The sequence below is a fragment of the Mauremys reevesii genome, linkage group 10, assembly GCF_016161935.1.
Source record: "Mauremys reevesii isolate NIE-2019 linkage group 10, ASM1616193v1, whole genome shotgun sequence".
NCBI classification, from domain to species: Eukaryota; Metazoa; Chordata; order Testudines; family Geoemydidae; genus Mauremys; species Mauremys reevesii.
Genome location: NC_052632.1, coordinates 19,442,027 through 19,467,927, shown reverse-complemented (window position 1 = coordinate 19,467,927; position 25,901 = coordinate 19,442,027). Strand labels below are relative to the sequence as shown.

Sequence of the window (25,901 nt, the reverse complement as noted above, 5' to 3'; positions counted from 1 at the left end):
AGCTGTGCCTGAAAAGATAGCTATTCCATGGCTTTTACAACACGCACTCTTGAAAACAGATCTACCATTTTCTAAATCAACTTGAAAGAGTAGTTGCCGTTGCACATTTATGTTTCTGCTGAAATACTAAAATCTCACAATTACACTGATCATAAAAGATTGGGCCAGCTGTAATAATGTGCATATTTGTTTAAGTTTCTTATCTTAATTTTTCGTTATTTTGACTAATTATGATAACTGGTGCCTCTTTTTAAAATGAAAAATAATTATATTAGTTTAGAAAGGATACAAATGTATATATGCCCAGTTATATAAGTCCCAAATAGCTAGACAGCATTTTGTTTAATGGACGATAGGATATTCATCTGTTCAGCACTTTTCAGGATAGTGCCATTATTGAACCTTATAATTATTGAACAAAGAGGTAAATTCAAAGCTTACATTGTTTCAGTATTTATGGATTCAAAATCCTCTAACATTCATCCAAAATCCACTGGAGGTTCTTGGATTTTAGCAGGCTACATTAGACTGTTTACATTAGCAAATATGGGCGAATGCAATTAAGGTAGGAAGAAATAAAAAAGGAAAAAGCAGCCAGATGTTTGAGAAAGGATAAAGTTGTATTAAAGGAAGTGGTGGAAGAAAGGGGAGGATGAAGGGAGAAAAAGGGCAGAATAGCAAGCACACTCAAGAGGAAGAGGGGGAAATGGAGAGAAAGAAAATCAAACACTTTAAAAAGACAGATTTACTAAATAGAAGGGAGAAAAAACAGTACAGTAACTCCTCGCTTAATGTTGTAGTTATGTTCCTGAAAAATGTGACTTTAAGCGAAACAACGTTAAGCAAATCCAATTTCTCCATAAGAATTAATGTAAATAAGGGAGGTTAGGTTCCAGGGAAATATTTTTCACCAGACAAAAAACTACACACACACACACACACACACACACACACACACACACACACACAAACACACTAAGTTTTAAACAAACAATTTAATACAGTACACAGCAATGATGATTGTGAAGCTTGATTGAGGTGGTGAAGTTAGAGGGTGGAAGAGGGTGGGCTATTTCCCAGGGAATGCCTTACTGCTAAATGATGAACTAGCATTCGTCTGAGTCCTTAAGGGTTAACACATTGTTGTTAATGTAACCTCACACTTTACAAGGCAGCACGAATGGAGGGAGGGGAGACAGCATGTCAGGTAGAGACAGAGACACACACCCTGTGTGTGGGAGAGAGATGCGCATTTCCCCTTTAAGTACATGGACCCCTCTCTACGTACATTGCCTTTTTAAGTATATCAGTAAGTTGAGACAGCAGCTGCGGCCAGCAAGCTTTCTTCATCCTGAGCCCTGTCATGTCCCCACCCTGCTCTATATGGAGAAGGGGTAAGTGGGGGGCAGGAGCAGGGGGAGGGGGACACCCTGACATTAGCCCCCTCTTTCCCTCCCCCGCCCCCAGCAAGCAGGAGGCTCCCATGAGCAGCTCCAAGGCAGAGGGCAGGAGCAGCACATGGCAGTGGGGGGAGGGACAGTTGAACTGCCAGCAACTGATAGCCTGCTGGGTGGTTGCCTCACAGGGAACTTTGGGGAGCAGGGGGGCTGATAGAGGGGCTGCCAGTCCACCCTGGTTCCAAGCCCCCAGCAGCTAGCTCCAATGGGCTGCTCTTTCTGCAAGCAGTGGGCAAAGCAGGCAGCTGCCAAACAACGTTATAAGGGAGCATTGCACAACTTTAAACGAGCATGTTTCCTAATTGATCAGCAATGTAACAATGAAACAACGTTAACCGGGACGACTTTAAGTGAGGAGTTACTGTTTAGGGAAAGTATACAGCAGAAGAGAGAGAGACACTGAAACTGAGGAACAAACAAATACTTAAGTATGAGGAAATTAATTCAATATAAGAAACAAGAGACATCAGGAGGGCAATTAGTTTTACTTTTACTGAAATACTGTACAGTAATAAAAAAAGACAAAAACACCTTTGACTCCTTCCTCAAACCCTCCCCTTCCCCATGTCTCTCTCCACAGAGAATCTTGCCAATTTCTTCCAAGAGACTTAACAAAATACATCATGACATCTCCCCTCCTCCTCCCCCCATGTCATAGATGTAGATGTTTCTTGTCTGCTCTTCTCCTCCACTTGTCCCATTCCATTTACTGATCTTCCTCATACTCAGTCTCAGCCCCTCCCTTGTCCTTAACCTCTGACTTGCCTCTGATTCTTTCCCCTCACAATATAAACATGTTTTAGTCACTCCTATCATAACAGCTATACCCCTCTCACCTTTAAACTCATTGAACATGCAGTTACAATTGCTGGCTGGAGTTCCTCGCCTCCATTTCATCTTAGACCCTCTCCAATTCAGCTTCCACACCTTGCACTCCACTGAAACTGCTATTGCTAAAATCTCTAATGACCTCTTCCTAACCAAAGCTTAGATCCAGTACTCCATTCTCATTCACCTTGATGTGACAGCTACCTTCAACACCATAATCTATGCTCCTCTTCTTGAAATCTTGTCCTCCCTTAGCTTCTGTGACTGGCCTCTCCTGGTTTTGCTTCCTACCTTTCTAATTGTTCCTTCAGATCATCCTCCTCACACTCCTCCAGCTTTCTGTGGAGCTCAGTTCTTGGTCCACTTCTCTTTTCCCTCTACTACTTATCACTGGGCAATCTCATCTGTAAACTCAAATTCAACTATGTCTATGCTAACAACTCCCAGATCTCCCTCTCTCCCCCCGACCTGTCCCCTCCTTTCCAAACTAAAAATGTGGTCTGTCTCTCTGACAGCCCCTCATGAATGTCTAGTCAGCATTTCAAGCTTGCCATGACTAAAACATAGCTCTTACATCCCCTCCCTCAACCTTCCCCAGTACCTCCTTTCTTAATCACTGTGGACAATCTCATCGTGCTGCCCAACACTGAGGTCTGTAACCTGAGTGCCATCTTTGATTCAGACCTCTCTCTAGGTCCTCACATCCCGGCTATGTTTAAAATCTACAGAGTCTTTCTGCATAACGTCTCTAATTTGTCTAGGTCCCTCTGTATCCTATCCCTACCCTCCAGCGTATCAACCACTCCACCCAGTTTAGTGTCATCTGCAAACTTGCTAAGGGTGCAGTCCACACCATCCTCCAGATCGTTAATGAAGATATTGAATAAAACCAGCCCCAGCACCGACCCTTGGGGCACCCCACTTGATACCGGCTGCCAACTAGACATGGAACCATTGATCACTACCCGTTGAGCCCAACCATCTAGCCAGTTTTCTATCCACCTTACTGTCCATTCATCCAGCCCATACTTCTTTAACTTGCTGGCAAGAATACTGTGGCCCACCACTGGCTTCACATCAAACATAAGCTACTTCAAGACTCTTTACAGTTTATTCCCACTCCCCCTATCACCTCTCATTCACTAATAAGATGTCATCTCTTGCCTCCAATTGTCCCATAATGCCAGCTTCCATCACCCAATTGTTAAAATTTCAAAAGGACCTTCATGCTTTTCCTCATGCTGTCCCCTTATGCTTGGGAGGAGCTCCTCCATAAACATTTGCAAAACTGATGCATTATCCCCCTTCAAAATCCTACTCAAAACCAGGGCCGCCCAGAGGGGGGGGGGCAAGAGGGGCAATTTGCCCCAGGCCCCGAGCCCCACAGGGGCCCCCACCAGAGTTTTTCGGGGCCCCTGGAGCGGGGTCCTTCACTCGCTCCGGGGGTCCCGGAAAACTCTTGCGGGGCCGGGCGCAGGAGCTTCTTCCGCTCCCGGTCTTCGCAGGTGGGGGGGTCCTTCCGCTCCGGGGCGGAAGGACCCCCCACTGGCGAATTACCGCCGAAAACGGAGCAGGACCCGCCGCCGAATTTCAGCTCGGTCTTCGGTGGTAATTCGGCGGCGGGGGGCCCTTCCTTTCCGGGACCCGCCACCGAAGTGCCCCGAAGACCCGCGGCTGGGGGCCCCCCGCCGCCGAATTACCGCCGAAGACCGGGCTGCGCTTCGGCGGCGGGTCCCGCTTCGGCGGTAATTCGGCGGCGGGGGGGCCCCACCGCGGGTCTTCGGGGCACTTCAGCGGCGGGTCCCGGAATGGAAGGCCCCCCCCCCGCCAAAGACCCCGGGCCCCCGGAATCCTCTGGGCGGCCCTGCTCAAAACTCTCATTTTCCATGATACCTACAAAAATCTTGATAATTGTTAGGCTATTGGAGTGTTGACACCACAGCCTATATCACGCTGACTAATATTGCCTTGTTGTTTCCTTGTACTCTGCCATCTGTCTGTATCCATCTGTTGTCTCTTGTCTTATACTTAGGGACTGTTTTTTTGTTCTGTCTTTGTATAGTGCCTAGCTGTCCTGGTCCATGACTAGGGTTCTTAGGCACTACCATAATACAAATAATAATAATCAGCTATACAAAATTAAATATAAAAAGGGTTTTAAATCTAGACCCTCTAACCCCTTAGCTGTCTTGTCACCCTTCTCTCTATTTTAGGAATGTTGACAGATGCAGCCAAAAAAATCAAACACAGGTTACAGCTCAATCCTTTAGTGTAGAAGCCCATCGTGCTTCTTCCTGGCCCATTAACTTCCACAGCAAAAGAGAGCTACAGCTCTATAGCAACCATTTAAAAATAGTCCAGACACGCTGTATGACCTAACTACTATTCCTCTCAAAAAAATGGCTGTTGGGCTCTTCTCCCCACCACGCTTTCCCTTTTTTGTCTTTTCCAGACGCCATGTGCGCAAAAGACATGGAAAATGCCTGTGTTATTTTATGAATATTACGCATACAAATGTTAGTTTGATTGTTACTCTGCTGGCTGCTATATGGTGACAAAGGATGGATTCAGTCACGAGATGAGCAGTGGAGCTGGGTCAGAAATTTTCTGAAGGAAAAAGCAGATTCTTTGAAAGCAAAATTTTTTTGTTTTAAAGAAACCTGCCAATTTTGACTAATCTTCCAAAGGAACCTATCAGGCAGGTTTCAAAATTTACCCATCAGGCACACAGTGGAAACCTGCCTGCCCAGCTCCTTAGCAGCCTGCCTGTAGCACTGCCTAGGAATTGAGACCCCAGGGTTCCTAGGCACTGTGGCTCTGGGGTCTGCCCAATGGCCAGGGTTTACAGACTACCAGGCCAGCTGATTCCCAGGGCTGCCCAACTCTTAAGCTGGGGACCTAGTTGCCAGGCAGTGCTGGAAACCATGTCTCTAGATGGGGATCTCAAGGTTTAGACTGCTGGCTCTGTGGCAGGGAGCCTGGAAGCCCTGAGAGCATGGCCGGCTCCAGGGTTTTTGCTGCCCGAAGCGACAGGGAAAAAAAAAAAGCCGTGATTGTGATCGGCGGCACTTCGGTGGCACCTCCACTGTGCCGCTTTCTTGTTCGGTGGCACTTCGGTGGCAGGCCCTTCCCTCCAAGAGGGACCGAGGGATCTGCCGCCGAAGAGCCGGACGTGCCGCCCCTTCCCCTTGGCTGCTCCAAGCACCTGCTTTCTGCACTGGTGCCTGGAGCCGTCCCTGCCTGAGAGCTCACTTGAGCCGGGATTTTCAGGGCATCCAGACTCCTGGCTCTGGAAGTCCTGGCACAGGTTTCCAGGATCCACAGCTCACAGTCAGTCCTGCCATATGGACTGACCCAGGACCAGAGACCCCAGGGCTTCCAGATTTCTGGGTCAGCTGGCTCATTGGGCTGCCTGACTCCTATAGATTTTGGAGCCAGCTGCCACAGTAGTCAGGGAGCCCTGTTAAACAGGAACAAGGCACTCTTATTCCAGAATAGAAAAAATGTCTACACATGGCGTTAATCAGGAATAATCAGGAATCATTCCATGTGTAGACAAAGCCTAATTCTGATATATTTATCAGCAGAATCGTTAATTAAATTCTTATTGCAGACCATTTAATGACAAAGGGGTTGACAGATGCAATTGAGGACAGAATTTAGCCCACAGAACCTTTTATTATTGGCTCCTGAAGCAGCAGTAGCATTAGCACAGCTTGATTTTTAGATCAAGTTGAGTTTGCAGAGAAAGCAGTTAGAAAAAGTTTACTTGCAAACTAAGCAAAGTTGATCTGGAAGTCATTAAGAGATAATAATTATAGACACCCCCCACGATGCCATATTTACAGTCACTTTTCAGAGTAGAGCTGTAGTTTTACAACAAGTCGTTCTGTAAAGAAGGGTCTTGCAGGCTCTCTCTTATTTGATTACCCATTTATTCCTGAGGACTTAGCACTTTCTCTTCAACAGGACTCATTTTCTAACAAGGATGATAGAAGTGGAGTGAAGTGGAAAAACGAGGAAGAAGAAAAGCAATAGAAACATACAGTAGTAAGTATCAACTTTTAAAATATATTATATGGATTCTTGGATGCAAAATTTGTTATGATAAAACAAAGACATAAACCACTATAAACATTTGCTGCATTTAATGCAGATAATGTGTGGAGATTATCACAGTAAGATTTTGTTGCATTATCCCACATTTTGAATTTATAGCATCAGGGGTTGCGGGGAGAAAGGGAGGAAGCAGATGTGTCAAAATATACAAAGTAAATATCCTTAAATCAAACTCTAATAATTTCTCAAGAAGCATTTTCTTACTTCGCCAATCTGTAAACATAGACTATTATCAATGCAAAGTATTTTTCATCAGTTTGTGCATTTATAGTGAAATTGACATGTAGTGACATGTGCAGATACAAATCTAACCCTTCCAAGTCTATTTATCAGACATGCATATAAGAGTTTTTGGTTTGCCATGTCATTACATTTACTGATACAATCTTATATGTACTTAACATTCTTAGCAAAATAGTGAAGAATACAGTATCTAGTATCCGGTTTTAAAGGAATTCTGAATCTTGTCATGTTAATTTTGAATTACCTGAAATGTATTAAGGCTAATGCTGCCATTAACAGTCTTATAGGATTATTACAAATATTTCAAACTTTTTCCACCTCTGTTGTATGTCTTCCTCGTAGGTCTGGATAATAAAAACCTTACACAAGCAAAATTCCCACTGAAGTCAACTAGTGCTTTGCTTGGATAATGACCCTTAAAACACCTTAAGCATAATAGATGAAATCCTAGCCCTACTGAAGTCTGTGGGAGTTTTGCCATTGACTTCAATGAAGCCAGAATTTCATCCCTAAGTCACGTAGACCTGCTCTGTGAAGAGTTAATGAAATGCGGTGTTGAACTGGCATGTGTAAATGGTGATAAGACTAAGATGTTTTTGCAAGAGTTTGTGTGTCTTTTGAGAATCTAGGTGTTAAGTTTACATACACAAGTTGACTGCATGTAAACCATTTTGGTCCAGACATCAACACACAAGTACAGTTTTATTTCAAAGTCACAACTTGGTTTAGTTTAATTAGTTTAATTACCGTAATTCTTTTCTGCAGATATACAATCTTTACCTTCTTCCTGCTTGATTGCATGTCTGTTACTTCCAAAGTACTTTCAATCATTTTTAAAAGAAAGAAAACCCTTTGAACTTAAGAGGCAAGTCCATTAAATTGGATACACAAAGTTTTCACATAAAAGCTAATTAGAAACCACACCATAAGGTTTTCTTTAACATTTTGACGCCTTTCAAAGAGTCCTTACCCTCACCCCCCATTGTGAATCTAACCAGACATCCCTTTTGGAGGAGTTTCTTTTTGCATATTAATGAATACTTCACCCTAGGTGTTCCTTGTCTGTCCTGGCTAAATACAGATTTGAAAATTAAAGTTAATACAAGGTACATATGTATTGACCAGACCACTGTAGCAGGTACAATTCATATTGTACAGCCAGATGCCAAGTGTCATAAAGACCATTAAAGCATATATTTAATGCAGTTAAAATAACCATAGTGCTCTTGCAGGAAGTTTGTTCCATCACAAGAAAGCAATAGACTATATGGTTAAATGGTGGAGAGGAGAATAGTGAACAACTGAGTGACATAAGTAAGAGAAGTCAAAATGTGGCATTTTACTAAAGAGTTAAAATGGAATGTTGAGAATTCATCGAGGAATAATATCCTAAAACTGTTTATACTGGCAAAAGCCCCTTACATCATTTAAAAGAAAAATACTGTACAACTCTCTAGTTGTACAGCTTCATTGTGTCAACTGCACAATGTGGTAAAATAATCAACCACAAAGGGCATAGCTAGGCACAATGACCTACTGCCCTATGATAAACAAACAGGAAAGAGCAAAATAGTGAATTATTTAAGATGATCTACAGGAAAAAAGAAAATTAAATTTTGCCACGGTGTCTTCAATAAACCTACCACAAACCTATCAGATCACTAAACAAGATGCATAACTCTCGAAAGCAGAAGTAGATAGAAGAAGTGGGCTCTCAGTTTAGAAAATATTGGAAAAGCAGGCTGTAGTAATTTTCACTGTAATAGCTGTAGAAATCATAGAGGAAATACCTGAGAAGGTACAGGCAATATGAGTAAGAGTAAAGTATTAGCCCTCAAATAAGACTCTAAAAAGAAAATAATAAATATCAGCCCATTTCTGAACAAAATTTTTTTAAAAATTCTGAAGCAGCTTTGGAGCCCTTTAACTTTCCTTTTTGTATAAATACATCTGCTTCCTGTGCGTTTTGAAAACAAATAACTTCCTTCCAAGGCCAACCCTGCAAACTCAACCAAGGACTTGAAAGTCAAGATGTATTTTTCTTGTTCTTATGTGATGACCAGTAATAAAGATTTTATATGCTTGTCTCAGTATACCCTGTATAACCACCGATGTCTTCAGTTAAGGCTCTGAGTTACACCTTTTCCACCCTATTGCCTTCTACACATGTAAATACATCATTTGAAAACTATGGAGTCATGCAGGGTCCTGCTAATGGAATTTGGATAAAAACATTGCTGATTATGCATTGGCCACCAAATCATCCAATTTTCTCCCCCAGAGCTGTTTGCATTCCAAAAGCTTGGCGTTAGTCAAATATTTTTTGGTCATTAAAATAAATAGATCTGACTCTGAATACAAAAAGAAAACAGATGTGTTAAGTAGGAAGGTTCAATTTCTAACTAGTCACATTTCAGAATGAGGTACACATTAAAAAGAAAGAAGCAACAGACTTGATACTCCACAGAAGACAGAGTTCACCATGACCACCTGCTTGGTAGCTTAGATGCCAATGGAAATAAAAACTGGTGGCACAAGAGAGGGGTTAGGAGGAAAGGTAAATGCAGTACTGAAGAGGTTAAGTGCAAGTTGGTGGCTACACATCCAAGAGGAGATATCAGAAATGTGGCTGGAAATTCAAGAATGGACAGAGGAGAAGAGGTCAGAAATCATCCATTTTTGAGAATCTCTGTCATTAATATGGTACTGCAGGCATGGAAGAGGTTATTGAAAGAAATTAAAGAGAAAGCATGAAGAACACGTGCTTATTTCTTTAAACATATAAAAACCTGGTAGGTGCTAATCTGAAATTCTAGGTGCCTATACCATAAAATTAAATCTCCCCAGAATTCTATAAATACAAGCGGATAGTTCAGGAATATAACCGACTGCAGCCCCCAGGCGACTTCCCTTCTCAATAGCTTGAGAAAATAGATGGCTGTTGCAGTATGCCCATAATGTTAAACCTAGGCTCTGGCTAAACAAGGGTAGGAGTTTAGAGTTCAAAAGTCTAGGATCTCTTACAGAAAAATCCCTACCATCTCTCTCTCAGTTATAATAAAGGCCCACCCAGTGCAAGTGTCTCTGCTAATCTCAATTGTGGCAATATATGCGATCTCAAGGATAACCATATCCCATGTCATCTGTGGATGGAAGATCTTCAAAAGATACACTGAACATGTTAATAGCAAGTAGAAATAAATAGGGGACCACAAAGCCCTGGAAGCCAAAAGAATAAATGGATTTAAATCCCAAGCCCTACGTCTGCTGTACTACACTAGAGAAGCCTTGACTTCTATTTGTGAGAAACAAAAAGGAATCTGGACAGTTCCCAATTACAGCATTAGCAGCCATCAAAGTCCCTCTTACAACACAATGTCTCGTTCTGCACTGGTAAGGATTCATGTACAATAACAAATTTGGGGACCAGATGCGTTTTCTTTTCCCTAGATGTCTCCTGGCACAAATCAATCTTCATTCTTCCTGCCAATTCAATATTCCCAGACTATTGCACAAGAACCATTTCCAGCTTTCTGGATTAAATATTCTCAGGTTCTCACACTGATTCTCAGATTCCTAATGCTAGTTTTGTTGGTACCATCCATTTTATTTTGCACTGTGTTTTTTTCTTGAGCAATGAATTAAACATATTCATAGTATCTAGTGCAAGATGGTTGGAGATCAGCTGTTTTGCCCATTGTCCCTTTTAATGACTGGAGGAAAGTCATCAAATATACAGCAGAGGCAAAATCCTGCAATAAATCTCGTCTTTCTTTCAAACAAGTCCTCCTCCAGACGGAGATAGTTCTTACAGCAGTTGCAGCTCAAAAGCATCTCACATTTGAGTTCAATCGTTAGTGACACCTAAGATTCATTCTAGGCCATTTTCAGCACCTGGCAACTTAACTCCTTACTCCCAACTGCCCTGCTGGGGGAGGGGGAAGGGGCAAAAAAAGGCAGAAAAAGCCGATAAAAAGGACCAGGAGAGCAGAACAACTCAGGTCCATATCTGTTTTCCAGGACTCATACACATCTCCCCTGCTGCACCCTTCCTTTACTCAATATGCTAATTTTGCATCTAATTGATTAAAAAAAAATAAACCTTGTAACATTCATAATTTTGTCTAGGAAATTTAAAGAATAAATTGCAGATTCATGCACTACCTCAATTTCATAAACAGAGACGTTCTTATGGTGAGGCAAACACCTCCCTATGGGATTTGCATAGTATTCAATTCATGAAGAATTGCATTTCAATATCAGTTGAATAGTAGAACTCACAATGTCCTTGCTGAAGGGAACTGTCAAATCATAACCTGTTCTTCCCGCTACATTGGCTGCATTGTTTCCACAGCTGCTGCTGCTGCCACTCCTATAGAGAGAAGAATCTATTCCCTATGATGGCGCTTTTAAAATTTTTTATTGACAGATCATGTGTGTCTTAAAGGCTAGTTTCATTCTCCAGAGAAGTCATATACGGATAAAAGTCACAGAACTAAAAGCTCACAATGAGCTTTGAAAAGAAATTCTGCTACAAAGAAAACAAACAAAAAAACCTTCTACAAAGTCCTGTTAGACACTCAAATGAAAGGATCACGGTAGAACCAATAAAGAGGTGTCCAGAGTCCCACAACATTTTGTCAACCACCTGAAGGAAGGGTATTACATCACTGCATTCAAATATTTCTTTTCAGCCTTATGCTATGTATCTTGTCCAAGCCACTGCCCAAATGAGAGAATAAATATTGGATCAGCCCCCTGAGGACAAGAGCTTCAGATTGTTGTTTGCCTGCTCAGATTAGGAGCATGGTAGCAGATTTTAGGGCAGCTGAGTTACTGAGGTTCAACTATAAATATATGATTTGCCAGTTCTGAATGCAAGTCAAGGAAACTGATCTTACGTAGTGACATGGAATACCTGCTGAGTGTTATTGCCTTTTCTAGAACTTCTAGAACTTTTATTAGAAGTAGATATTTTGTTTGCACTTCTTTGTAGCCCTCCACCCAAGTTTAACATAGGAGTATGCACTGTGCTTAAAGGGATTTTCTTCTAGAGCAGATTTTTTTTAACGTGAAAAATTATTTCAGTTTCAGCAGTAGTTCCCTTCTCCCTCCCCCACCCTTCTTCCCTGTAATTAAAGCATTCTGTTGCTTTTACAGCCATATAATGCTATGAGAGCTGTCTGGCAGATTTTTTTTTTTTAGATGCATGCTTTATGGGTTTTCAGTCATGGCAGCAGTCTGTGCCTTCAAAAGAATCATCACTGGTGAGATGCTGTCCAATGTGTTGAACAAACTGTTAAGAGTGGTGTCTGTTTAGGAAAAGTAGGTGTGGACATAGAAAAAAAAATCTCTGCATCATATGATGCCCTCAAAAACCACTGAAAACATATGCAGTATAATTTACAGATGACATGGGTAAGAGTAAAATGCACTCATTACTTCTGCAAACGTGTAAGTAGCCTACAGCTGTTTGCCTTGATTGAAATATTTTCATCCCACAAGTAATATCACTAATGATAATTTGAAGCATTACGTAAAGTCTGTGGTTAGCATCCAGTGCTTTGGATCAATTGCTTCTGGTGAGTGAATGATGGGGATAGGGTTTCCTCTTCTTTCATTGTTATAATTTCACATCACTAGAAGTGTCAGTCCACATGAAAGGAAAGCAATGATATGGAAATGTGCTGAAACAGCTGTGTGTTATCCCCTTAGGATGTGTCACTAAAGAGAATGTTAATGAATCTGGCTGTCTCTTTCTATGCATTTTTTATATTTTATGTCAACATGGACAGGAAGACCAAGTCTAATGTGTATTGAGACAGAATGGTATAATCCCTTGGTAGCTGAATTTTTAATGGGTCCTTGTGACTCAAAGACTTTCCTCATGGATGACGCTCTGAAAAGGAGCTCAGTCAGAGACAAGACGAACAGGCCACCCAGAAAGAATGACTGTCTCTGTTGGCCTCCAGAATATTTTTCCAGTTTTTGTAGCGCTAGGTAATAATTGGATCAGTGTTCTGCTTTCACATCTGCTGCTGGTTGAGATCTCTGACTCTAGTTTTTCCAACTGCAATCTGACATCCATTCTGAATGTTATTAATTCCCATGAGTTAGCGTCAGACTGATAGAGAAAATGATCTGGTTGTCTCTTATCTTCCAGTGTTTAATATCAGTTCTGGATAGAAACAGCTGGAAACAATATCAAATTTTCAGAGGAATTTGATGAAAATATTTCACATCTACAAAAAGCCAACTTAGAAAAATAGTCATATAAAGCTGTCTAGCTATCTAGAGAAAGAGACATGAGCAAAGGGTTACTGTGTAATTAGGTTAAAAAGGGCATAGTTAGGTATACATTGGCATCTCTTTTAAATCATAGGGAAACCTAGGTAGAGATGAACCCAGCTTTGTTCCCAAACATTGAGAAATTTTGAGAAAAATTGGGTCATCCAAAATTTATACTCTGTGGATTAATTTTTGAGTGGAATCCTTGTGGAGTTAGAGGGGGCGGTGTGCACATAGAGATGATGCACAGTGTGGTATGTCCCATACTCCTTCCCTTCAGCCCATCTCCTCAGCCACAGGTTTGTATCCTGATGGAAGAGTGTCTACAGGATCCAAAGGGGTTGATGCCATAGAAGCAGCACACTCCTAATACTGCAGCCTCCTGCCAGAGGTCTGCCAGTTTTCCTTCCCTTTTCATAATGTGGGCCAGAATGAACACTTGATAAGACATTTTAAATAAAAATACAGAACTGGGACTAGAACCCAAAATTCTGACTTCCAGTCAACTGTTCCACTCACTTCATACTATCCTGTACATACAGCACTACAATTAGAACTATAATGTCTGCATAGCATACAGATTTAAAATGTTTTACAACTATTAAATATCACCAACCTCATAAAAGTAAAGAATATGATAGGGAATACATTACTCACTGTTTAAATGTATGCATGTATGTATGAACAGAGCAGCAGGAGTTTCAGAGTGCATAGTAATGCTCCATAATGGTTCGAAACAGAAAGTAAAGACTATCCAAATAAAAGCGTATGACAAATGTAGGCCCTACTGTAACTACCTGAGTAGGAATTTGACCAGAACCATTAGAGTTAACATCCCCCATCTGAGAAATTTCATGCAACTTTTTAATAACCAAATATTGTAAAGATCTGTTTAACGTCTCCTCGAAAGCAGCAGTGTCATCCAAAGAAAGAAAATTCAGTGCTAGAGGTGAAAATACATCCTCAATCTACTCCAGGGGATAAATATTTCATGCAAATCCTGTCACTGGGTCAGGGGTGGCTCTAGGCATTTTGCCACCCCAAGCATGCGGCAGCTTACCTGCGGAGGGTCCGCTGGTCCCGCGGCTTCGGCGTGACTGCAGGCATGAAGCCGCGGGACCAGCGGACCCTCTGCAGGCAAGCCGCCGAAGGCAGCCTGCCTGCCGCCCTCGCGGCGACTGGCAGAGCGCCCCCAGTGGCTTGCCGCCCCAGGCATGCACTTGGTGTGCTGGGGCCTGGAGTCGCCCCTGCACTGGGTAGTCTTTGGCAGGAGTGGCGCCAGGGTTTCTGGTGCCCTAGGCAGAATTCGGGGGGCGGCATTTTGTGCACTCCCCACGGGTCATGTAGGAGCTTCTGGTTCCACTCCCATTGCGCCGCCGAAGAAGGACCCTCCACCGCAGGCGACAGCAGTAGTCAGTGAGTTGCTCAATAGCCTGCCGCTGTTTTCCGCGGCACGTTGGCAGAAGGTCCTTCTTCGGCGGCGCAACGGGAGCGGAACTGGAAGCTCTCGTGCGCCCCGAGGGGAGCGCACAAAATGCCGCCCCCTGAATCCTGGAGCCCTAGGCAACCGCCTAGGGTCGCTTAATGGAAGCGCCGGCCCTGGTCTTTGGGCTTGATCCTGCAAGCCTCCTTCATGTGCAACTCCCATTTCAGTGAGAGTTGAGGACATGGAAGTTAAAACCCTCTATTTGCTGTAAAATGTAGGATATAGATTAAGTGCATTGTTTTAAACTTTATTCAGCAGTTTCTTGTTTTCCTGGTTTTAAGTCAGGGATTTAGTATACAGAAAGTTATCTTGTGTTAAACTTACAACATGTCAAGAAATACTCACAAATTACAATATGTAACCAAAAGTCATATAAAAAGAAACACCGAAAGTGTGGTTTTATTTGTAATTGTGAATTTTAAAAATTAAGTATAACAAAAATTTCACAATTTTTCCATTCTGGCAATATTTTTCTTTTTACAAGAAGAAACAAAATGAGTACAATCATGTGGAGATAGCAAGTATGCAAATAGAAATTCCAGTCAGGGGGCATATGTTTTCAGATTGATCACATGGCGAATGGACAAAAATATTATATATCTTTCCTATAAAGACCTAGAGAACAGGATTTACATATCAGAAGATACAATATTGCTTTGTGACTTCAGTTAGGAAGTTAATTCCAGAATATTTAGAAGATCTACAGCAGTAGATTTTGGGGAAAGTTAATGGAAAAGGCCTAACTTTTGGATGGCTAATCAAGTCTGCTAACTTTTTCAGTGACAAAAAGGCACAAGAATTGAAAGGTAACGTCTACATGGCGTAGGTATGGTTACATAAAGAAGAGTAGAGTATGTGTTCTGGAGTAACTCTGGATCAGAAATTGGCTTATATCTATAATGTAATGATTCTATTACTGATATTCTTTGTTAGCTCGCTAAAGATTTTAACAAACCCAAGACAAATTTGTTAGTGATAAGGAGCCCTAAATTAGTCTATTAGCTGATTTTGATGACAGCTCTAAATAAACCTGTTATCTGATATTCCCCCTCTTTTTCCCAATGTGATGTTGCTTAATTTGAGTCTTGTAGTCGTTCAATATTTAACTGACAATAGCAACTGTATTGGCAGAAAATAGCTGACTCATTTTTAAATCCTGTGGCTCAGATTTTTATGGGTGAGGGTTGAAAAATGCATGTATACAATTTATGCATTCAGATGCACATGCAAATAACTAGTTAGGGAAATTCTGCTCGAGGTTACTGTAGTTTAAATCTAGAATTACTCTAGATTTAAATAGCTGTTTCTAAGAGCAGAAATTTATCTTTAAACATCTAACTTGCTTCCATTTCAGTTCAACAAAACCCAAGTCTCCATGACACTACAAAGCCTATCTATTTCCCCAGGTTTGTGGGGGTTCTAGAAAAGGAAGGGAGCTAAGGTTGTGGTTTCTGTTAATTTTGAATGGACAGCCAACAGATAATGAGAAGTTCATGGTTGAAATGGTAAGAAACTTGTATACATTTTTATTGCTCATGTGCTTGTAAGTTTTCTAAAGAGTAAGCAAAAAATGGACTCTAAATATTATATTCCAGCCAAGTTTTTCTACTCTCCAAAACAATAAAACTGAAGCTTAGAGGAATTCAACTATAATTGTAAGGAGCAGATGACAGAGTGTAGACTGAGTGAGATGAAGCAGAATACATAAAGCATGCTCTGCATCTTGCTCTGCATCCTTTTCTAGGGACCTACAAGGCACGAAGTGCTCCTTGGAATTCCTGAGCACCCTCAATTCCCATTGATTTTAGTGGGAAATGAGTAAACTACACACTTGGCAGGAGAGCTCAACATCTTGTGTGATCAAGCACCCTCGTTTGCTGCTGTTTTGAAGATCTGGTTATATTACTTTGAGACTCATTACACTTGACATACCACACTATCCATTTTTAGTGGTACCAGTATTGTCTTAAATCAGCAGGCAGTTGGGCACAGCTGTGGAACTTGCTTCTTTTTGAAATCCATTTTACATAACCTCTCTCCTCAAGGTGTTGAGAAGAATTAACTCATTTGGTCTCTTGTTCATTACCTTTCCCTCACATCCATTCTTTTATTGGAATACCTTTGCTTTTATCTGCTTGAATGTTCAGATTTACAAAATTACTATATCTTAATTTGTTTGTTTTTATTATGCTGTATCGCAATCTGAGTACACAGGAGAGAGGGAGATGTTTCTTTATAAAGATAATAATGATAGATCATTATTTTGTTACAAACGTGGACTTTACAGTTGAAACTGAGATGGAAAACAACAAGCATCCTCATTACTTTCTTATGGTGCAGTCCTCAAATTTTTAAGCCAGTGTGTAAATTTAACATGTGAGTACTCCAGCTGAAGTCACAACGACTGTGTAAAGTTAAATACATGCTGATGTAAGTTTCTAGCTTGGGGTCCAATCCTGCAAACACATTAGCTATTTTTTAATTAAAGCATATTACTTGTGCTTTTGTGCATTTCCAACGTGAATAAAAACATGCCATTTGAAAATCCAGATGAGGAAATTAACTGGCAAAGCTCTTGCCATCTTGGAAATGCTAGTACATCCAGTGCAGCTTATCATCTATCTGTGGCTGTGATGAATAAAAACTTCACTAGCTCTGTAGCAGCAGGAATAGCCCACCATAGAGAGAACAGGATTTCTTCCTCCTACTCTCCAGTCTGACCATGTTATAAATTATAAAATATTAGCACTAGCAAATGCCTTTACCAGATGTTTAACACAATGGGAGCAGTATGCAGAAAGAAACTTGGACTAAAAAAGAAGAATAAAGTTCCTTTAAGATTTTATGCTGATGGACCCCTTGAGAGTGTATTATAAAAGAGAGGCCCTGCTTTTCTCGTTAAATTAATTGCATATAGTATTAATTACTCTCCTAGATTTCTCACAAATGTTTAGTTTATTACTCTTCTCAACAACAAAATGCTATCAGTGGAAAAGCCAAGACTGAAAGCAATTATAGTATATCCTACAGCTTCTCATATTGGATGGATGTCCTTTAAGTGTCAAAATTTATTCTCTATAGTTTATTCAATCCTTTACTTTTTATAAAATTTATTTTACAAATGAAAATGCATAGGGCTGAATGTGAGACTGAAAACCTTAATAAAACGATAAAGTTATTTTACCTGGTATATTAATAGATATTCAAAAGTTAATCTTTTTGAAGTTTAAAGTTAATTTATTTCTTGTGAAAAATGTCCCTTTGACAAAAGTACTTCATTCAAAGAGGTGGAACGTGGCAGTGGCAACTCCACAGGAGAGGAGGTGGTATAGTCTTTGTGCCCATTCTGTTCTAGGCCTCTCTGCTAAGATCACCAAAAGGCTGGTAACCGTGACTGTAGTTTTGTAGCCAGGACATCTGTCTACCAGAAAATGGACTAAGGCCAGCAATTCCTTACAGCCAGACCATTAAAAAACCATCATATGGTAACTACTTTTGATCACTGCTGCCTTGGGTTGAACTTAAACTGGTGACATAAGGGTAAGAATGCCACATACGATTAACAATCCCATAAACACTGTAGTTCTTAGGCTTGATTCAGTCCTGGGATATGCTGATGTTTGCTGTTGTATCCCAGGAAGCAGGGAACCCAGAGGTGTAAAGTCTGCTTGGAATGGATTTTAGAGGCACAATACACCTCTTGACTATACTTATAGGCTATGGCTCTGCTTCACTGCCTTCAAGAAAAAGCTGTATAGTACTTGTGTTATAAGATTTTTAGTGTCATTCCTGACAATCTCTTTCCTGCACATCTAGCACGGTTTTCTTTACTAACTCCAACTCATGTGTCCCCATTTCTGTAGAACAGACCATGGGTTCCAAAAGAGACATTTTCTTAGTGTTGGAGGAAGCTAAATAATGCATTGTAGTTTGTGGTATGTGAAGGAGAGAGAGATTTCTTTAGGATGACCATAAAAAATGTAAAAAAAAAAGTAAAAAATGAATCATTTCGACATTTCATTTCAAAATGAACTGTTTTGTTTGAAGTCAACCTGAACTAAATTGTTTCGGCTTTCATTTTGGCAAGGCAAAGTGAAAAAAATTAGCTTGGCCACATACAGCCCAATTATTTGCTCAGCTCTACTTGAAAAGTGTCAGGAAATTTTGCTAGCATTTGCAGGAATATGTAACTCTTCCTCCCCCCGCCCCCCACTACATTGTTTTCAGTTGCTCCTCCAAAAAGTCTGCAGATCTTGCACTACTTGACATGCAATCCTGTCAAAAATCACAGAGGACCTCAATACTGTTTACAATTCCATAGTGTCCCACTGTTTGCGTGGGAGAGCTTGTTTCCTCTTATCTACAAAGATAGCCTCTTCTCAGGCAACTCCTTTAGCTTTTGGATACTAAGACGGATGGTAACTGGAAGATGCAGAGACTCACTCATATTATTTCCTCTTTGTTTGGACTTATTGTATTTTCACTGGGAAAAATATTAATGGAAGCTAAATATGCAATGTCAGTTCCTTACCCAGTGCCATCCATGGAAAAGGGAGTACCAATAATACTCTAAACCGTGTTTCTATACACAGGCAAGAGATTTGCATTGAACATTTATTTCAATATTTAAAGGGGATAAAACCTTGCCTCTGCTTTCTCATAGATCACCAGGATGTAGAATATAGCTTATTTATGACTTGTTGTAAGGCCCAAATTTGCAAAATTGTGTTGTTTTTAATTACATTAAAAATATGGAGAGCTGGCTCTTACTAAATATAAAATTCATGGTTAAAATGAAGGATTCAAGTGAGAATTAGATCCGTTGAAGTTTGCTCATAATCTAGAGTGCTAGTCCACTAACTGAGTCATCAAAACGTAGGATCGACAGCCTGAATTCACAAAAACATCCTAATATAAAATTCATATAATGTCAGCAAGAAAACATTACTAGAATCTGCTCTTTATCGGTAAAGCACCATGCTACCAAATAGCCTAGTTATTGCTGTCCTCCAAGCAGGTAGAAATCTCCCTCCTAATAAAATAGGTAAGTTACTGCGCACACAAATATACCTTAATAGTAGCAGGAAGTTTCTTCAAGTGAAGTTATGCAGTGAATGTTGTAGTGGGGAAAAAAAAGGTCTACCAGATTTGTCTGCATATTAGATATTTTCATGCAATTTGAAAATAACCCCAAGTTTTTAATTTAAAATTTTATTTTTGTTTATAAATAAAAATTCAAACTTGTGCCCTGCATCAGTGTTCCTTCCATTGCAGGTGACAATAACATCTCCAAAGGAAGGTTCTGAATATTTTATCCTTTCAAGGAATCTGACTTACCTTGCATCAATTCTATTGTTTAATCTGTTGATAAAAACAACAGAGTATAATCTGGGAATGAAAGGAATGCTTTTACATTTTCATTAGTGTGTGACCTTCAGCAAAAATAATATTATTGCTAAAAGCTGTCTAATCTTCTGCAATATATTTTAGAATAATTTTAATAAATATTTAGAGTCAAAGTAGCCTCATGTTTACTTGGATGACAGTGGGATAACATGACTATGAAAATAAGGATACTTCATGATTTCAAAAATGCACTCTGCAATTATTTCATAATTCAAAAGTTTGTCTGACCTACAACTGTAGTAAATTAAAAGGATTGATTGCTGATAGCTTGTTACTGTATGAGAAGTTCAGATCTATAAATTCCCTATTGATTTGGAAAGGGCATCTGATTATACAGTGTGTAAAGCTTTGATGAAGTAAAGTTAATTAAGCTGTTTTCATCTTGTGCATCAAGAGCTGTTCTTACTATTCTTATTTTATAGCAGTGTATAATACATACAATGGGTCATATGGCATCACTGGATTTTTAGGGGAAGTAGTCAGTTGAGACTTCGGCTTAAAAACTGATGGTACAATATGAGCTAATATCACCTGGCTTGTAATAATTAAGTGGAATAAAATCTGATATACAACTATGTCAAACAAAATACTAATAGCCATATTGTGCCATTCATTTGTAAATGAATGGGGAATCATACTTTATAAAGGATGGCAAACTTCACATTTCACTTTTGTCAAGAGTTTAATAAAACATTTTAATTTTTCCCTTTCCAGTGTAAAGATAACAGCAACAAATTCCTACTTTTATTATTGCAAAATTCTTTAACTACTTGCCTCAATCTTGGAAAATAATTTACTCTTGTCCTGGGACCTAATTTTAACTATTTTAAAAGGAAGCATTACTGTAAAAAAGAATTTATGTATAAGTATGTTTCTTCAGCATGAAGTGGTATATTCTGAATATACTAGACCAGGGGTAGGCAACCTATGGCATGCGTGCCGAAGGCGGCACATGAGCTGATTTTCAGTGGCACTCACACTACCCTGGTCCTGGCCACTGGTCGGGGTGGGGTGGGGAAGGGGCGGGCTCTGCATTTTAATTTAATTTTAAATGAAGCTTCTTAACATTTTAAAAACCTTATTTACTTTACATACAACAATAATTTAGTTATATATTATAGACTTCTAGAAAGAGACCTTCTAAAAACATTAAAATGTATTAGTGGCATGTGAAACCTTAAATTAGAGTGAATGAATGACGACTCGGCACACCACTTCTGAAAGGTTGCTGACCCCTGTACTAGACTCTATTTAGCAGAAGAGTTCCACAGCAATTGTATCCTTTTGACATATTCAGAAACACTTGGCCAGACCATATTAGTCTGGCTCCACAAGTGCTTCCCATGACGAAATGCTTGGAGATGGTAAACTCATGGCAAAAATCTCTTCCATCCACCATGGATCTTATTTACTCTGTTATTCAGTAAAAGCTCCAAATTGCCTCTCCACACTCACAAAAACAATTTTTTGCGAGCCAACAGTTTCTCCAGCTAAGCTGAAATTGAACCACCTTCCACACAAATTAGAAGTCTAGAACACAGTTATATTTCAAATAGAATGATGAAGCTAATGATCTCTATTAGAAAAAGAAGTTTTGTAACAAGGCCTGGCCAGAGAACATCTGTTCTAGTGCTGGAGTCCAAGCAGTAGTGTTTAGAGAAGGTATGTGCTTGAGTTCCAACTAGCTGAGCAATGGATTTGTCCATTGGAAAATATCTGTCAAATGCCAGAAAAGCTGTGTTATTCCTAGTCAATTATTGAGCCTTCATTCCACACTAGGGAATAATATAGCATTGTCTTAATCAATTTATATGCAATAAATATTTAACACCATAAATATATCACAATAGCATGAGTGTGTAATAAATCCTCGGATAAAGAGCAGGGTCAAGGGAGAAGCATACTGCAATACAAGTCTTTATCATAAAGCTGGATGTATAACCCACATAAATTTAAGGTTTATTAAAATATGTGATCTGTGAGGAAATTTGTTCTAGTTCTATGCCCAAATCTGCTATCGTCTCACAGTGACACATTGGACAAATCACCTAAATTCACTGTCTCAATTTCCCCTTTGTGATCTTAAGATGAAAAGTCCTATATAAATGTAAAATATTACTATTGCTTCAGAATAACTTCTGCTCATATGTAGTTCTGCTCATATGTAGTCCAGACTGGACTAGGGCTATAAACTCTTCAGGTAAATATTAAGGATATTCTTACATCCAGTAGATCCTAGAAACTTTTTTTTTTTTTGAGAATATAGCAAAGATCTTGAATACATAGATTTTCATGCTCTTCAGATTCTTTTATTACTCATGCAAGGTTGGCTAAGTATCCTGAAAACAATGATACTGAGCTACCACAGCTACTGTGGAAATAAAAATGTGACATATACTATGAAAGTGCCAGAAGAATACTTAAAAATAGGCCACAAGGATAGAAAGATAAGAGAAACATCAAAGGCAATTAGGTTTGCATTCTGGGTATAATTTTAGCAGCTGAAAAGTTAACCACCACATACCACCTATGATAGGAAAAACATCCCAGGTCAGACTCCTGTCCCAGGACCAGCAACTTTGAATTAGCTAGAATGGAAATCTAAAGATGCCAGAGACAAAGGGGTGGGGGGAGTTTCCTCACTTCCCCCCCCCCCAATAAATGGCAAAATATTTGTGACTCAAAAATATATCCAAAGTGGAACATTTTGAAGAGGAGAATAGTTTGCAAAATACAGCTGAAATATTTGAAATTATATAGTGTCAACATGGTAGCAACAGGAAAACAAATAATAAATTTCAGTTCACTACATTAACTTTTCATAGAAACCAATTTCAACCTTTCCATATTAAATTATACAATTCAAATGAATTATATCAAACAAGACATTTCTTAAACTTATTTATGTCTGTCAAGGAAATATTGCATTTTAAGAACATCATAAAGATTCCAAAGTTTTTTGCCTGTAGCATATAATCATTCAGTTCATCCACCACTGAAATGCAGACACTTCTGTGAAGAATGCAGCATCAGTTTAAAAGTGAGTAAGCAACACTGAGCAATTTATTATGTGAAGTAAAGAATATACCATCTGATGGAAACTGTACTGGAATTTGGCCCGGACATTGGGCTATTAGTCTATCAGATAACTTAGGTTGGGGTACTCTCAAGCACTCCTGCTCATGCCAAAAAAAGAGCACTTTAAGATTCTTTGAAGAGACCCTCATGTAGACAGGTAATTGACAATACCCACAATTAATTGTTTTAGACAACTGTATTCCTCAGGATGGTAGAAGTTAAGACTGGGGAAAAAAATCTATTACTTAATCTAAGCCACTTCCTCTGCCAATGAAGGATTGTTAGCTACAATATAATCTCTAGTGCTTTTTCCAGTCCTGTTTAAAAATACCTCAAGCAGTGAGGAATACAATATTTTAGACTGAATATAAACTGCCACTGGATATCACTGTTTCTTCTCTGAAATGCAGCATATTTTCCCAGCTATAACTCCAGTGCTTAAAGGCAGAAGTTTGGCTACAGCATTTTCAAATGTTTGGCTCCTCTCTAATTTGCATCATTTTATTAGGAGATTTGTTGGACCTTATTATATTTCATGCATTCTTTTTATGACTGTAAGCATTAAAGAGAGAGGTTCAGAATGCCCTCTTTTGCCTCCCCAAAATAAAATTAGGATAGTGTGTAAATACTAAATAGACATTATGCATTTGTTCCTTATTTTCATATCTCCAATTGCATTGGTTTTCCACTGATACGAATTAAGAGTAGAACTTCAAAAATTACAGAACTCACCTATTGAGCAGCCTCTCTCTGTGCCTTCCCACAACCTCCCTACTAAGCATGCAAACCTAAGGAGACCTCCATTCAAGTTACTTGTACTTAGAGTGCTCAAAAATAAACCACTCCTGCTTTAATACTGAATTTGAGAAAACCTTCCCATCTGATGCTACGTAGGCACTGGCTTTTCCTGAAAATGGGTTTGAGGAGAAAGTATTGAGAAAATGGATGCTGTGGACTTGGAATTTCTCAAGTTTAGTCTTCAGAATAATTGTTTAACTTATAACACTAAGACTATCAATAAAATCTTTCCTTGTTCTGTAGTATTGTTATAGTATTTAACATGTCATTTAAAATATGCACATGCTGCTTCAGTGAGAGGTCTTGCTGAACTAGTCAAAGCAGAAGCAGGCATATTTTAATGTGCCAGCTCTAAGAAATATTTTGAAGGCTGAACTAAAGGTTTAGACCAGTACTCTGTAATCTGATCCATCTAAATAAAACTCTTCATATAAATTCTTCCCAACTCTCAAATTTCTTAGGAATAGAAGGAGCTTCTTCAGACAGCACTAGAATATTGAGGGATCCCAGAGTGGAGACAGCCTGGAAATCTGTATATTTTAAAGTAGTAGCAATGCACAATGAGGCAGATATGAGCATAATTTACATGTAGGTCCACACTTTCAGTTGAACCTAGAGATATAAATTTATCTGGCATCTGCTTTTCTGTTGAACAGATGCTGTAGCTTTCTCATACTATGTGAAAACATCAGAGATATACTTCAGTGTTACTTAATTTCTAAAAGCAGATATTTCTGTATTATTCAGGGGATTGATAATGGGATATAAAGTGTCTCTCTAATGTTACTGGTTCAAAGACAGACTGCATAGGTAGCAAATGAACATTACCTACCTGATGGCTGTTTGGTAGCCAATGTGAAATCAGCTGGTTTCATTCTAGCTTCTCAGAACAGGTAGCCTCATAACAAAACCACCACTAATTGGCACCCTTTTGGGCAGTCTCACTAAAAATGCCCAACACTGAATCCATTTGTGGACTGAATTACCATCTCATCTCACCTCTAGACATGGGACTCATTAGGTAAAGAATAAGACATTATGGCTAGGAAGTTTGCACTGGTGGTGGCTTGCTGTACCTGTTCTGCCTGTAAACAGAGGTATTCATTCTTCAAGACTATGAGCCTGGCACTTTCCATAAGAACTAAAAATGCTCACACACACACACTATAAAAATGCAGGAATTTCTGACTGTCTGAAGAGTTCACTTATGTGGACGTCAGCTAATATCCAAATATCTCTGCTATTAAGATCCTTAGTGAGTTTTATCTACAAAGAAATCAGTTGGCCTACATCATTAACACACTTATACAAACAGAGGATAAAACAGTTTTATATTACCAGAAGTTGCATCATTATGGATTATTATTTTAGCATTGTTAGCTCTCTATAATATGATGTTGCTCCCACAGGATTACTGATTAAAATAGGAACCAGATGTGCCTTTCATGAGCAGATTGAAAAAGATAAACAACTAGAAAATCAATTCAAATAAAAAGAATGCCTTGAGGGTGTTTTTCAAAACTGGAGAGAAAGAGACTGAGTGAGAGAGAATCTTTTGGGAGGGTGGGGTAGGGGGGTGGAAATTTTGCCTCACAACAGATCTCCTTTCTCCCATAAATAGCTAGGGATCCTGGGACCACCTAGATTTTCAGACACATTTTTTATTATATGGCAATATAACATTAAATTAAAATTGTGCAACTAGACAGCACTATAAGAAAAAAAAAGTCAGTGTTTTCAGTATCACTCTCATAAAAACAAACAAAGAAACACCTTCTAGGCCTATTGAGAGATAAAGTTGGTGAAAGGAATGAGCCCATATTTAAGACCCGGATTTGAATGTTGTAAGAGAGTACCATCTCAGTCTGAAGACTTATAAACATTATGTTAAAACTTCAGCAAAATTATCTGACTTTAGCTCATTAATTAAAGGTCAGAAGAGGAACTGAGAGGGAGTCCTACCCTCTGGCCAATTCTGTTTAGTAGGAAAATGCTCTAATCAGAGGCCTGAAATTTTGTAGATTATAATAGAGAGGGTTAATGGCACTTGGACTGTGAGGTAGGCCAGCCACTTTTTCCTCCCCAATCCTCAGAGAGGCCAGGCATTCCCAATCCAAAAGACACAGGGGCCTTTGAAGCCATGAAGTCATTGTCCCCCATTCTTTTCCTCCACACCTACAGTCCAGGTGAGGGCCTTC

At 39.6% G+C, this 25,901-nt stretch overlaps 2 protein-coding genes across 8 annotated transcripts in view; one reads left to right on the top strand and one right to left on the bottom strand.

Annotated features, from left to right (window-relative positions):
• The window catches only part of FAM227B (family with sequence similarity 227 member B), a 203,421-nt gene that overhangs the window by 59,392 nt on the left and 118,128 nt on the right, over positions 1–25,901 (bottom strand). The window lies entirely within an intron of this gene.
• FGF7 (fibroblast growth factor 7) overlaps positions 6,267–25,901 on the top strand; it is a 97,472-nt gene continuing 77,837 nt past the window's right edge. Inside the window, exon 1 of the mRNA XM_039490439.1 lies at positions 6,267–6,335. The gene's annotated coding sequence lies outside the window, so the exon portion shown is untranslated. The remainder of the gene's footprint in view (positions 6,336–25,901) is intronic.